Below are 14,236 nucleotides of genomic sequence, written 5' to 3'. Positions count from 1 at the left end.
ATTTGTTTTTAACAGGCAAAATGCCAATCTACGTTCCTGAATTAGGTGCAAATGATGAATGAATCACTTGGTGTTTAAAGTAAAAAATCCTAAACTTGTCCAGTCTTTGAGGAATATGATTCCCAAGAGAATTTTCCCAGGAAAATTTGACATCTGAGATATGGGCACTTCATAATTCATTAAAACATGAGTTACATGTTCTTCAGACTGAATTTTTACAAAGAAAGAAACAATACATATCTCAGTTGGGTGTGGTGACCTTAAGCCCTTGCCTTGTTTTCCTGATAACCAGTCAGGAAGGCAGGTGGCAGGAGCCCACTGGTACTATTGACTGCTCTACTGGTTAACTACAGGCAAAACTTTCATCAGGCTCTCATGCTTTGGGGAGCATTCTAGATAGGATTTTGATTCACATGAAGGTATGAGAAAATAAATGTCAGGGCTGGGGGACCTGGGGCTCTGCCAGATGCTGTTGGACTCCAGCTCCCATCAGCCCTAAATATCATGGTCGATGGTCAGGGTTGATGGAAGTTGTAGTCCAGCTGTATCTAGAGGACTCACCAGCTCTGATGGTCATCCCGGTTTTTACTTGTGTCTCTTCCAACATCCCCCCCGCCCCCGTTTCCAAACACTATATTTTATATGCCTGTTGTCTTTGTCCATGGGGTTTTCTTGGCAGGGATACTGGAGTGGCTTGCCGGTTCCTGCTCCAGGTGGATCACGTTTGGTCAAAACTCTCCACTTTGACTTGTCCATCTTGGGTGGCCCTGCACGGCATAGCTCATAGCTTCTCTGAGTTATTCAAAGGCAGTGATCCATGAAGGGAATTGCTTTTCTTGGGACAAAAGTGATGACAAACCTAGACAGCATCTTATTTAACTTATATGCAGAATTCATCATGCAAAAGGCTGGGCTGGATGAATCCCTAGCCAGAATTAAGATTGCCGGAAGAAATATCAACAACCTCAGATATGCAGATGACACAACCTTGATAGCAGAAAGTGAGGAGGAATTAAAGAACCTTTTAATGAGGGTGATAGAGGAGAGTGCAAAATATGGTCTGAAGCTCAACAGCAAAAAAACGAAGATCATGGCCACAGGTCCCATCAACTCCTGGCAAATAGAAGGGGAAGAAATGGAGGCAGTGAGAGATTTTACTTTCTTGGGCTCCATGATCACTGGAGATGGTGACAGCAGTCACGAAATTAAAGACTTGGGAGGAAAGTAATGACAAACCTAGACAGCATCTTAAAAAGCAAAGACATCACCTTGCCAACAAAGGTCGGTATAGTTAAAGCTATGGTTTCCCCAGTAGTGATGTATGGAAGTGAGAGCTGGACCATAAAGAAGGCTGATCGCCGAAGAATTGATGCTTTTGAATTATGGTGCTGGAGGAGACTCTTGAGAGTCCCATGGACTGCAAGAAGATCAAACCTCTCCATTCTGGAGGAAATCAGCCCTGAGTGCTCACTGGAAGGACAGATCCTGAAGATGAGGCTCCAATACTTTGGCCACCTCATGAGAAGAGAAGACTCCCTGGAAAAGACTCTGATGTTGGGAAAGATGGAGGGCACAAGGAGAAGGATCCATGGCGTCATGAATAGTCGGACACGACTAAACAACTACAACAATTTATATTTTCCACAGGTGGCCCTACCTCCTCTTCATTTTCAGCAATGCAGGTTTATAAGTTCAGAGTTCCTATTTAATTTTAAAATAAAAAGCTTTACCAAGTGAGCCCGGCTGTGACATATCTGATGTTCCAGCTCGCTATACCGACCATTTCAAATATGTTTCAATGCATCTCACATGGTGCTGCATGCAGAGGCAGAGCTAGCTGAACCTGCTGTGCACCCAGGTGTGGGGCAAGCCACCCATGGGAATGGGGTGAGCGTCCCAGGGGGCTGGGATGATGTCACCCCCCTCAGGGATGACACCCAGGGCGGATCGCCCCGCCACACCCCCTTCCCCCGCCAGTGACTGCATGATACTGGCCATGCGCCAGTCATCCAGGTGGAGTCACGTACATCTCGTCGTATGGAGTATTGTCTTGTCTTGGGGGGAAATCCCTGAGATGATTTATCAGAAAAGAAAAATGGTCTGCCATTCACAAAGCCAGCCTTCTCAGAAACTGAAGGTGACCGAATCAGCTAGCTGGGGAGTGGCACCAAGATGTTGAAGGGCAGGCGGAACTGTGTGCCAAGTGGCCTGCCCTGTGTTGCCCTCCTGCCCTCTGCCCTATTGGTATGGATGAAGCAACATCCAGCTGCCCATCTGGTTGGTTCCTGTAAGCAACCAGGCAGTGGTGCCTCTTCCCTCTCTCACCCCAGCTTGCTTGTTCATTGCTTTGCTGCTGCAAATGTTGTGACACCGCTGGCCATACCTTGGCTTCTGGCTCCCTATCTCCTCTGAGCCAAGTGAGAGTCTTTTGGACAAGGCATTCTGGGCAAGGGGATTGTCTGCACTGCTGCTGCAGCCTTGCCAGGGCAGCCAGAAATTGTTTGAAATAAGAGTTAAAAGTTGAGTAACTGTTAACTGAATACAAAAGGTTACGCTAGCGCAGCAGAGCAGGCCTTGGTGACATCTAGGCTGGGCTACTGCATTCTGCTCTACATGGGCTACCTCAAGGGACGCGGGTGGCACTGTAGTCTAAACCACTGAGCCACTTGGGCTTGCCAATCCGAAGGTCGGCTGTGCGAATCCCCGCGACGGGGTGAGCTCCCGTTGCTCTGTCCCAGCTCCTGCCAACCTAGCAGCTCAAAAGCACACCAGTGCAAGTAGATAAATAGGTACCACTGTGGCAGGAAGGTAAACAGAGTTTCCATGCGCTCTGGTTTCCATCACGGTGTTCCTTTGCGCCAGAAGCAGTTTAGTCATGCTGGCCACATGACCCAGAATGCTGTCTGTGGACGCTCCCTCAGCCTGAAAGCGAGATGAGCATCGCCTTTGGACTTAACTGTCCAGGGGTTCTTTATATGGGCTACCCTTGAAGTTGGTTCAGAAATCACAGCCAGTGCAGAATGCTTTGGCCCAGCTTTTGACCAAAGCAGTTCCATATTAACGTTTTACACCAGTGTTGAAGTATTGCTTTAAATGCACAAAACCCTAAACATCCAACTGATTCACCTGCTGGATTACTGGGATAATCTGGAGAAGCTCTCCCGACTGTCCCACAGTTAACTTATATTTGTTTAGCTTCTATGCTCAGCAGGCTTTTAGCAAGTGGTACCAGTAATTTGGAACACTATTCCTATAGACATCAGGCAACTGTCCTGCAGACAATCCTGATATTTCTCTGCTTGGCAAGAGTCTATAGAGAATTTCTGAAGGGCTGGTCATTTGTTCTGCAATTTTTGTTTTTAGAATTTTATGATGGTTAAATGATTTTATCCCATAGACTGCAAGAAGAACAAACCGATCTATTCTTAAGGAAATCAGCCCTAAGTGCTCACCGGAAGGACAGATCCTGAAGCTGAGGCTCCAATACTTTGGCCACCTCATGAGAAGAGAAGACTCCCTGGAAAAGGCCCTGATGTTGGGAAAGATGGAGGGCACAAGGAGAAGGGGGGAACAGAGGACGAGATGGTTGGACAGTGTTCTTGAAGCTACCAGCATGAGTTTGACCAAACTGTGGGAGGCAGTGGAAGACAGGAGTGCCTGGCATGCTCTGGTCCATGGGGTCATGAAGAGTCGGACACGACTAAACCACTAAACAACAACAACCGGCACTATTAGATGTTCTCGAAGCTACAAACATGAGTCTGACCAAACTGCGGGAGGCAGTGGGAGACAGAAGTGCCTGGCGTGCTCTGGTCCATGGGGTCACGAAGAGTCGGACACGACTAAATGACTAAACAACGACAACAATGATTTTATCTTATACTGCCAATATTTATTTAATGAGTTGGTGGTTCATAAATATTGTTCTAAGTAACTAATAAATAAATCCAGCTACAAATGGAAAGCAGCTCCAGCTGCACAGCCAATCTCCACCTCATCCATAATGGCTTCTTGTGAAGGACCTCTTGCCCTTCTTTGGAGCCAAACAGACAGAAGGGGAGAGAGAGGCCATGAAAAGGGGCCTGGGGAGATGAGGAAGTAGCGACCTCGGCAGTGGTGTCAGAGGGGAGGGCAGGGGATGGCTCTGAAGAGACATGCAATCTAGGAGATGGTGGGCCAGGAGCAGTGCAAATCCACTCTCTCCTCCCTGCCCACCACCTGAGACAATTCAGGTGTTCCCTCACTTACGTGGGGGTTATGTTCTAGGGCCCCACGAACATAAGTGAAGTCGCGTAAGTGGGGAGCACCCTCAAAAAGCCCATTTTCCCGTTCCCCAGCTCTCTCTCCACCCAACTCTCTCTTCAACTTGAATGGAAGCTCTGGGGCCGCCTGGAGGACATGTAGGAAAGTGGCAGCTGCTGCTGCGCTACTCCATGCATCAGCTGTTAGGTGGGGAGGCTGAGCAGCATGAACAAAGCCCTGCTGTGCCTTTGGTCTCTTTGGGCTCCAGGGAGGGTCTCCTCACAAGCCACAAGGGCTCTCCAGCTCTCTCCAGTCACGATCCTATTTATTTAATTATTTCTCGGCACCGTGTGTCCACGTGATCATACACTAGTAGAATTGCATGTAAATTTTGCCTAATGACAGAGCCGGCCCTGCTTCTGCACATGGAACAGAAGGATGCTATCACTCTCATGCCAAGTTTATGTGATTCCCATAGGCTTGACCTCCCATAGTCACCTCGTACACGGGACTCGTTCCAGCAGGATTCTTCTTATTTTCTTCACGGGAGGAGGTGCCATCTTTGTCCTCCGCCTCGGGCAGCAAAATGATGTAGGCTGTTTAATCACTTCTTCTCCCTTGCCAAAGGTCCCACCCTAACTCCTGCAGGCATGTTGTTTAGCAAACACTGAGGCAAATGCCCGTGTTTGCCAATGCAATATTTCAACACACGGGTTTGAAAGTTATTTCATTCTGCTTCCTCATACCCAACGTGTTCCACCTCCACTGTGAGAGGCAGTAAACTTCTGAACACTAGTTGCTGGGAATCTTAGGCGGGCAGAGGGCGTGTCTTGCTTGCGGGCTTCTGACAGGCCTCTGGGAAAAGAGGAGACCGACACCACCCAAAATATGTTCCCCATCTGACCAGGCTTTGCTGCCTCAGCTTCCTGAATTGCTCCCAGCATGACTTCTCTTTTTCCAAAAAAAAATAAATATTCATTTTATAACACAACTAAACAACGCAACAACAACAAAAACAATACAAACAAATTCTTGTCTTATCCTAAATTTTTCTAAACATTTTTAGGTGAGCTTCCTCAAGTCCCCCCTATCTGATTTTCATTTTACCTCATCTTTAGCAGTTTACATATGTAGTGGTACCTCAGGTTACATAAGCTTCAGGTTACAGACTCCGCTAACCCAGAAATAGTGCTTCAGGTTAAGAACTTTGCTTCAGAATGAGAACAGAAATCGGGTTCCGGCGGCACGGCAGCAGCAGGAGGCCCCATTAGCTAAAGTGGTGCTTCAGGTTAAGAACAGTTTCAGGTTAAGTACGGACCTCTGGAATGAATTAAGTACTTAGCCTGAGGTACCACTGTATCATAATTGTTAACCATTTTTTTTATCACTCTTACTTTTACCATAAAAATCTTCACATTTTATCACCTACAAATAATACTGTTTTAAAATACACTATCTTCTACTTCTAACCCTACAGCCTATATCTACTTCCAAAGCTATTCTAGGATTTAAATATTAACATATATTTTTTCAAATATTCTTTAAACTTATTCCAGTCTTCTTCCACAGTCTCTTCTCTTTGGTCTCGGAGTCTCCCAGTCAGTTCGGCAAGTTCCATATAGTCCATCCAGCCTGACTTCTCAATCCAGCAATCAGGGGCTTACTGTTGTGACGTGGGGTTTGTGATTTCAGCTCTCTTGACATAATATGCTGGAGACAGTTCTCTAGTAACACTTCTTTATTAAAGCAAACAAGACTGAGACCTGAGGAGGGGAGAGCTACATTTATAGGGACAGGGAACTAGCTAGAAAGGATACATTTTGGAGGGAACAATATCAGGCAATCACAGTCCTGCCTTTTGGAGGAAACCAATAAGACAGAGGATCCAAATACAGCAACTTAAATGAACCAATAGTAGCTGTACCCTCTGGAACCAAAAGGCAGTTACTTTACCCTAATGCAAATACAGACAATAATAATACAGATATAAAATCCTTTGACGCAATACACAACACTTACAACAGAACTGAATGTGAAACAATGATGAATGCAGGGTGGGTATTTTTTTAAGGGTTGAGTCCACAGCCCTGTCACTCCAAAACATATAAAATCAGATGGCTTAATAAATAGAGCCACAGCCCATTAAAAGCCTGGAGGACTGAAAAGGTCTTGACCTGGCATGTTAACCATAAATTATTTCTCATGGGTGCCTGCAGAACCCTCTAGAGGCATTGCTTAACAAGGGCGCTGCAGCTGATAAGAAGATGTTCTCAATTGTCCCCTGCCTAGCCTCCAAGGGTGGGACCAACTCAGAGTTATGCCATGAATCTGAAATACACAATTGTTCCTTTTAACCTAATGCTATGCGACACCAGGGGACACGGGTGGCGCTGTGGGTTAAACCACAGAGCCTAGGGCTTGCCGATCAGAAGGTCAGTGGTTCGAATCCCCGCGACGGGGTGAGCTCCTGTTGTGCGGTCCCTGCTCCTGCCAACCTAGCAGTTCGAAAGCACGTCAAAGTGCAAGTAGATAAATAGGTACCACTCCGGCAGGAAGGTAAATGGCGTTTCCATGCACTGCTCTGGTTTGCCAGAAGCGGCTTAGTCATGCTGGCCACATGACCCAGGAGCTGTATGCCGGCTCCCTCGGCCAATAAAGCGAGATGGGTGCCGCAACCCCAGAGTTGGCCACGACGGGACCTAATGGTCAGGGGTCGCTTTACCTTTATGCTACACCAATGCATTTCTAAAACGCTGTAACATCTTTTGGCTAGTTTCTGGCGTCGATCAATGACTTCATGGGTATAACTCTCTTCAGCTGTTCAGCAAGGGCAAAAACTGTGCACAGTTGGACACCTGAGAGATGAGTGCAAGCAGCCTCCCCAGCTGCTCAAAGTTCCTCAAATGGGGTGGGAGAACATACACCAAACCTCCCAGGCCCTAAGGAAGTTAGATCATCCTCCACCAGGGCCAGAACTTTCTCAGTGATGGCTCCGACCTGGTGGAATGCTCTGTCCCATGAGACCAGGGCCCTGCAGGATTTAAACTCCTTCCGTTGGGCCTGTAAGACAGAACTATTCCGCTTGGCTTTCAATTTGAACTTAGCCTGATCTTTTATTTCCCTTCCTTCCTTCCCTCTCCCCTTTTTATGAAGATTACCCGCTCTGGGATCCCACAGCTAATTCTCCCCTGGTCTCCTCGCTGGCCCAAATAGGACTAATTTAGCCAGCTAGCCCTGGTGATCATTTAATGTTTATTGGATGGATTTCCCCTCTAAATTGATTTTTTTATTTTATTGTTATTCACGTTTTATACTGTATTTTATGCTTTTTTTTGTAGCATCAATTGTGTTTTAAATTTGTTGTTAGCCATCCTGAGCCCGGTTTTCTGAACAGGGAAGCGCGGGGTATAAATAAAAAATTATTATTATTATTATTATTATTATTATTATTATTATTATTATTATTAGAGGAGCTGTTTCATTATGTCTCTCCCTTGGCTGTGAACTGAACCTTCTTCTTTGGCGATCACTCATAGCCACGTAAGATGGTTTTCCATAAACACAGTTTTAACAACGAGTCCGTAAGTGACTGTGGAGGCCAATTCTGTATCCACACGGCTTTCCACAGTGGGGACATAGGTTTCCGGGCAGGATTTGATCACGGTGAGGGTTTGCCAAGCGTGCCTTCCTCTTAGCATGTTTCTCCCTTTTGTCCTGAGTTTGAGCGTCTTCAAAGTCCATGACACATTTGGTAAAGGCTGTTCTCCAATTGGCGTCTCACAGGCCAGTGTTTCCCAGTTGTCAGTTTTTACATTTTAAAGATTTGCCTTGGCAGAGTCTTTGAACCTCTTTTGTTGACCACCAGCACTACGCTTTCCATTTTAAAGTTCAGAATAGAGCACTTGCTTTGGAAGATGATCATCAGGCATCTGCACAACATGACCAGTCCAACGAAGTTGATGTTGAAGAATCATTGCTTTGACACTGGTGATCTTTGCTTTGTAAACTGAACCACAAGATGCTCCAAAGGGTGACTAATGACTGTTTAAAGTCAGTGCACCCTCTGATTTTGTTTTTTAAGGGAAGTCTTTCCCTTTCCAATGATGATGATGATTATAAATTTATTATACCCCACCCATCTTTCTGGGTTGCCACACCCACTCTGTGCAGCTTCCAACAAAAATACAGAGGGGAAGGGGAGGGGCACAAACAAACATCAAGCATTAAAAGATTCCCCAAAAAGGGCTGCCTTCAGATGTCTACAAAAAAATGTATAGTTGTTTAACTCTTTGCTGGCTGGGTGTTCCTCAGGATTGGAGGTGAATACTGAGAAGGCCCTCTGTCTGGTTCCCTGTAACCTCACTTCTCACAGTGAGGGAACCGCCAGAAGGCCCTCAGAGATGGACCTCAGTGTCGGCGCTGTACAGTGGGGGTATCCCACTACAGCTCACCATGAGAATTTCATTGAAATTTCCCTTCCCTTTTTGATAATTTCCAGGTGCAATTACCTTTCTTATTAATTGATGGAGAATGGTTGGGGAAAATGGGTGGGGGGGTTAGACCTTATTTGAAACAATGCAATGTGTGATGGGATGTGGGTGGCACTGTGGGTTAAACCACAGAGCCTAGGGCTTGCCAATCAGAAGGTCGGCGGTTCGAATCCCCACAATGGGGTGAGCTCCCGTTGCTCGGTCCCTGCTCCTGCCCACCTAGCAGTTTGAAAGCACATCAAAGTGCAAGTAGATAAATAGGTAACACTCCAGCGGGAAGGTAAATGGTGTTTCCGTGCACTGCTCTCGTTTGCCAGAAGCGGCTTAGTTATGCTGGCCACATGACCCAGAAGCTGTACAAAGCAAGATGAGCGCTGTAACCCCAGAGTCGGTCACAACTGGACCTAATGGTCAGTGGTCCCTTTATCTTTACTAATGTGTGAATCAGCTCTAGCACAGACACATTTTCAGAGTTTGTCTGCTGTGTAAGATGCATTCCCTTATATATTTCTTTAAAATACTGTACACCTATCTCAGGTGACTCTTGTTCCATTGCAAACCAGGGTTTGCAGCTGTAGGGCGTGAGCATGGGAGAAACTATGCTTGACCTCTTTTACACCCAATATTTCTATAGCCACTATTTCTTCTGTTCTCCTTTCCCAATACTTCCAAATTACAGTATATGTCCTTGAAAATTCTCCCCCAACTCCTCTAGTATTATTTATGAGTGAAATATAGGTTTGGCAACACTCTCAAGCTTCTCTCATTACAAGTTGATCCACCCTGAGATTTGGGTCAAGATTTTGCGAAAGGCCGTAAACACATGTTGGTTTTTTTGCTATGTAAACTATGTACTATTTGTTAAACTTCCTGGTTTTCAAAATCATATACTGGAATCGTTGCTGTCTGCCAAAACAAACAGCAATTAGGTACATATGTTAAATGTTGTTTATTCGCAAGAAGATTTCAAAGGGTGATTAAATTTTTGAGCAGTTCTTGAACTTTGATTAGATTCTTACTGCATAGATGGAGAAGGAGGTGCACACCCCTCTAATATAACGTTGCCACACTCCCATGGAAGTGAACTGTCCATTCATAGGACCACCCACAGTCATTAGGAAACATTTTCTGATGGTTAAATTATAGATTTAAATCAGGCCTTGCTTTAAGGTGGAGACTCCAGCTCCCACCAGCTTGAGTCAGAATACCCAATGGTCAGGGTTGATTTGAGCTGTAGTCCAACAGCATTGGAGAGCCACAGAAAAGCTACAATGTTGTTGTTGTTGTTGTTGTTGTTATGTACTGAAGTTCTCACCCTGGGGCAGCAGGGGGATACTGTAGATAGTTCAGGTCCACATATGCAAATAAGGGATCGAAAGTGACGTTCAGTGATTGGATAGTTACATAAAATGGTTACCGTTGTGTTCTAATCTAGTGGAGCTCTATATAAGCAGGCTGGCTGAACCCTTCAGTTCAGTTCTGTTCTGGCCTGTGAATAAACAAGAGCTGTTTGAAGAATCGCTGTGTTGTCTGATATGTTCACCCACAACTTAACAGTTGTTGTTGATGTTGTTGTTGTTATATCCCACCTCTCCCCCAGACAAGGACATTGCAGGCCCCCCAAGTGTCCCTATTTTCCAGGAATAGTCCTGGATTTACACAAGCCGTCCCGGTTTCTGATTTGATCCCAGAATTTCCCACTTTTCCTTAGGACGTTGCTATATTCATCGAGAAATGTTGGAGGGTATGGTAGGATGTCCCTATTTTTACTGAAGGGTATGGAGTTATGGGACCCCCAAGCCAAGGAGATAAGTAACCATACAACCTTTAGAAGACATCTGAAGGCAGCCCTGTACAGGGAAGTTTTTCTTACTGTTTACTGTTTTATTATGTTTTCATATATGTTGAAAGCTGCTTGGGGCAACCCAGTCAGATGGATGGGGTAGTAATAATAATAATAATAATAATAATTTTCATCGGAGAAATGTTGGAGGGTTTGACGTTGTTGTTATATTTATATCCCACCTCTCCCCCAGACATCGACTCAAGGACGCTTACAGGTAAAAGAGAAACAGCTAAAAACATAGAAAGAACAATGATTAAAAAGCAATGCAACAGTAATAGAATTAAAACAATCCCACAGCACCAGCCTTTCCCTTACAATTTGGAGACATATGGTGTAAACAAATTCTGCCCTTTCCCCCTTATGGGGTATGCAAGAGCCAGTATAGAGTCCTTACATAGGTTCTCTATTGGTAGGAGAAAATAACAGAGGCCAACCAGAGAATATTGAGAAGCAAAGCAGCTAGTAAGCCTGACCTTTATAGATCTGTTGCAACAGGGTGCTCCCGTCACACGTAGGAAAGAAGGAGGACACCGAACAAAGGTGTTCCTGCCCTTATATAGACATTTTAAATTCCCTGCCCTGGAGCTCTATACATCATATACATCTATACATCATATATACATCACAGAAGGGGCGTAACCCAAGACCACCCCCTACAAACATCATACCTACATCACAGAAAAGGCAGTCTACAACAGAAATTCGAGTGTTGTTGTTTTTCCTGGCTGGCAGGTTTTCTGATAATGCCTTATCTGATTGCCTTTCCTGGTAGTCTGCCCACTCCTTTGCAATGGTGATTACAATTACCCACTTCCTGAGACAATGGGAAAGTTCCCTCACCTCCTCCCTCCTTGCAGAGAAAACATTTGGTCAGATTGGGAGTCAAAATGGTTTCAGGAAACCAGGGACGCGGACTTATAAAAAATATTGGGGGGGCCCGGGAAAGCTCATGAATAATAAATAAGCTCATGAATATGCAAATAAAGTGGCGCCGCCTCCTCGTGAGCGAATAGGGGAGAGCGTGCTGCGCCTATTAATCAGCTCCAAAGGAAATTGGGTGGAGCTTTTGCTCGGGAGGGAGGGCAGGAGGCATGCAGCCCGCCCCTCCCTGTGCATTTTGGGCTGGGGGAGGGGCGGCGATGGCGCTCTGCTGGAGGGGCGCCGGAGATTATTGGGGGGGCGGAGCCCCCCCAAACGAATTTTTGAGGGGGCTCGGGCCCCCTCAAGCCCCATGGAGTCGGCGCCTATGCAGGAAACTAAGGCACAGAAAACAAACTTTGCTATATATGAGGATGGGACTGTTTGGGAAAGAACGGAAAGCTTACAGGGAGAAGGATTTGGAGGGTCCTGTGAAGGAAGTAGAAGGCAGACTGAACAAATATTGCAAAACTCAATCTACGTCTAAGAGACAGAACTTACAAAAGAGTGAAGGCAGTATGAACTTGCTGACATTTTGTCACTTCCATACTTAATCACCCCACCCCCAAAACACTGTTTCTTTTTGAAATATATTTTTATTAAAGATTTATTGGTTTACAAAAGCATGTGCAATGTCTCTTTTTTTCAAGTTACATTTTTTACAGATCAGTTTCATTTGTTGAGACATTAGTGTTACATTAGGAAGAAAAGGGGGAAAGAGGTGGAGGGGGGAATGGTGAGTGGGGTTTCTGCTTACAAGTTCATTGCTTTACTTCCTTTACAAGAACGGGAGGCAGACTTCCTGTTTATACCTCTCCGCATTCGGTGCCAAATCTTTTTATACAGTTCCTTTAATTGCCAAATCAACCTACTCACGGATCGTTGATCTTAGTGCCAAATTTTCAGGAAGAAGGCAGCACTCTCCGGCAACGGCTTTGCGACTTCACTCCACGGAAGAAGCAGACGACTCACAGCACAGCGCCACTTCCCCACTCCGCTCCGGAGCCCAGAACTGGACTCCTTTGCCGATGGGGGGGGCGCAAAAAGGTGCCCGCCGAGTCCCACGGTCACAGGCTTCACCCGCCTGTGGTTTTTGAGGGTCCCCGCTGCGCCGTAGCGGTAAAGACCCAATTTCTGCTGAGCCGGTCCCCTCCAAGTTAAGGGGAATCAGCCATTTTCCGATGGCACCACCCTGGAAGTCCAGTTCTCCTTAATATTCACTTGTTTTCCTTTGGTGGTGAGGGAGGTTGGGGTTGGCCTCGGGTGTGGTTGGTTGTCTTTGCTGGGCTGTGGTGAGCTTTGTTTTTGTGTGTGAGTGGGGTGCGCGTGTGTTTTTGGATCAGGTTTTTGGATCAGGTTTTTGGATCTGGTTAGCCAGATTGATTCAAATGCTGTTGGTGGGTTCTTCTTGTTGTCTTGTTGGGTTGTGCATGTGATAAAGGGTAACCATATCGGGGTGAAGGTGTCTTCTTCTATTTGTTCCCGTGTCAGTTTCAGTTTGTTGGTTAGTTTTTGGAATAAGGCTGTTTACCACTCTCCCCTGCCCACGAGCCAGATCACTGCTTGGACCCGGATACCTTGTGGCTGCAACGGCACACACCACAAAAGGTGAGTGGTCTTCTCATACTGCCTAGAACTTTTACGCTGAAAGTGAGTATGGAGATGTCTATCACCTTGCCAACAAAGGTCCGTATAGTTAAAGCCATGGTTTCCCCAGTAGTGATGTATGGAAGTGAGAGCTGGACCATAAAGAAGGCTGATCGCTGAAGAATGGATGCTTTTGAATTATGATGCTGGAGGAGACTCTTGAGAGTCCCATGGACTGCAAGAAGAACAAACCTATCCATTCTGAAGGAAATCAGCCCTGAGTGCTCACTGGAAGGACAGATCCTGAAGCTGAGGCTCCAATACTTTGGCCACCTCATGAGAAGAGAAGACTCCCTGGAAAAGACCCTGATGTTGGGAAAGATGGAGGGCACAAGGAGAAGGGGACGATAGGATGAGATGGTTGGACAGTGTTCTCGAAGCTACCAGGATGAGTTTGAGCAAACTGCGGGAGGCAGTGGAAGACAGGAGTGCCTGGCGTGCTCTGGTCCATGGGGTCATGAAGAGCCGGACACGACTAAACGACTAAACAACAACAACACTTTCATTACTGAGCTCCTGGGCTCACATTTTGTAAGAACTTTGCAACTCCCATGGCAACCCACATTGCCAACGTTCAGGTGTTTCACCTGCATTATTTCCACTCAACAGAGTGTGCCTAAGCCATAACAGACAACTCCCCAACTTTCCCCAAACGCAAGCGGGCTGAGGGACTGACACAATTTTCTGCTGCTGCAAGGCGATTGGTTGTCTTCTTGCAGCCCGGTGTGGGTTAGATGCTACCAAGGACATGCTTTGCTCTCACCTCAAATGTCCTCTTATGTGCAGTCATTGCTGTTTTGAATTTTGTCGTGTTATTGAAAAGTTTGGGAACCGCTGTATTAGCTGGACACCACTCGTTTTGTAAAACACACTTGTAAGGACATGGAAGAGCCTTTTCCCATCTTCTGGGTGCCATGCGGAAACAGACCCCGACATCCTAAAGGCACAGCAAACCACCCGAGTGGTGCAATTCGTGATGCGTAGAGGCTGAATGAGTGTCAGAGCGAAATTCCTAGAGATGTTCCAATGGCCTAGCGGAGTCAAGAATTTCAGCTAAGAGGAACTAGCAAATTCAGTGTTGGTTTCTTTCCCT

Source organism: Podarcis melisellensis (assembly GCF_964234715.1).
Source record: "Podarcis melisellensis genome assembly, chromosome: 2".
Classification (NCBI taxonomy): Eukaryota; Metazoa; Chordata; class Lepidosauria; order Squamata; family Lacertidae; genus Podarcis; species Podarcis melisellensis.
This window is presented reverse-complemented; position numbering follows the sequence as displayed.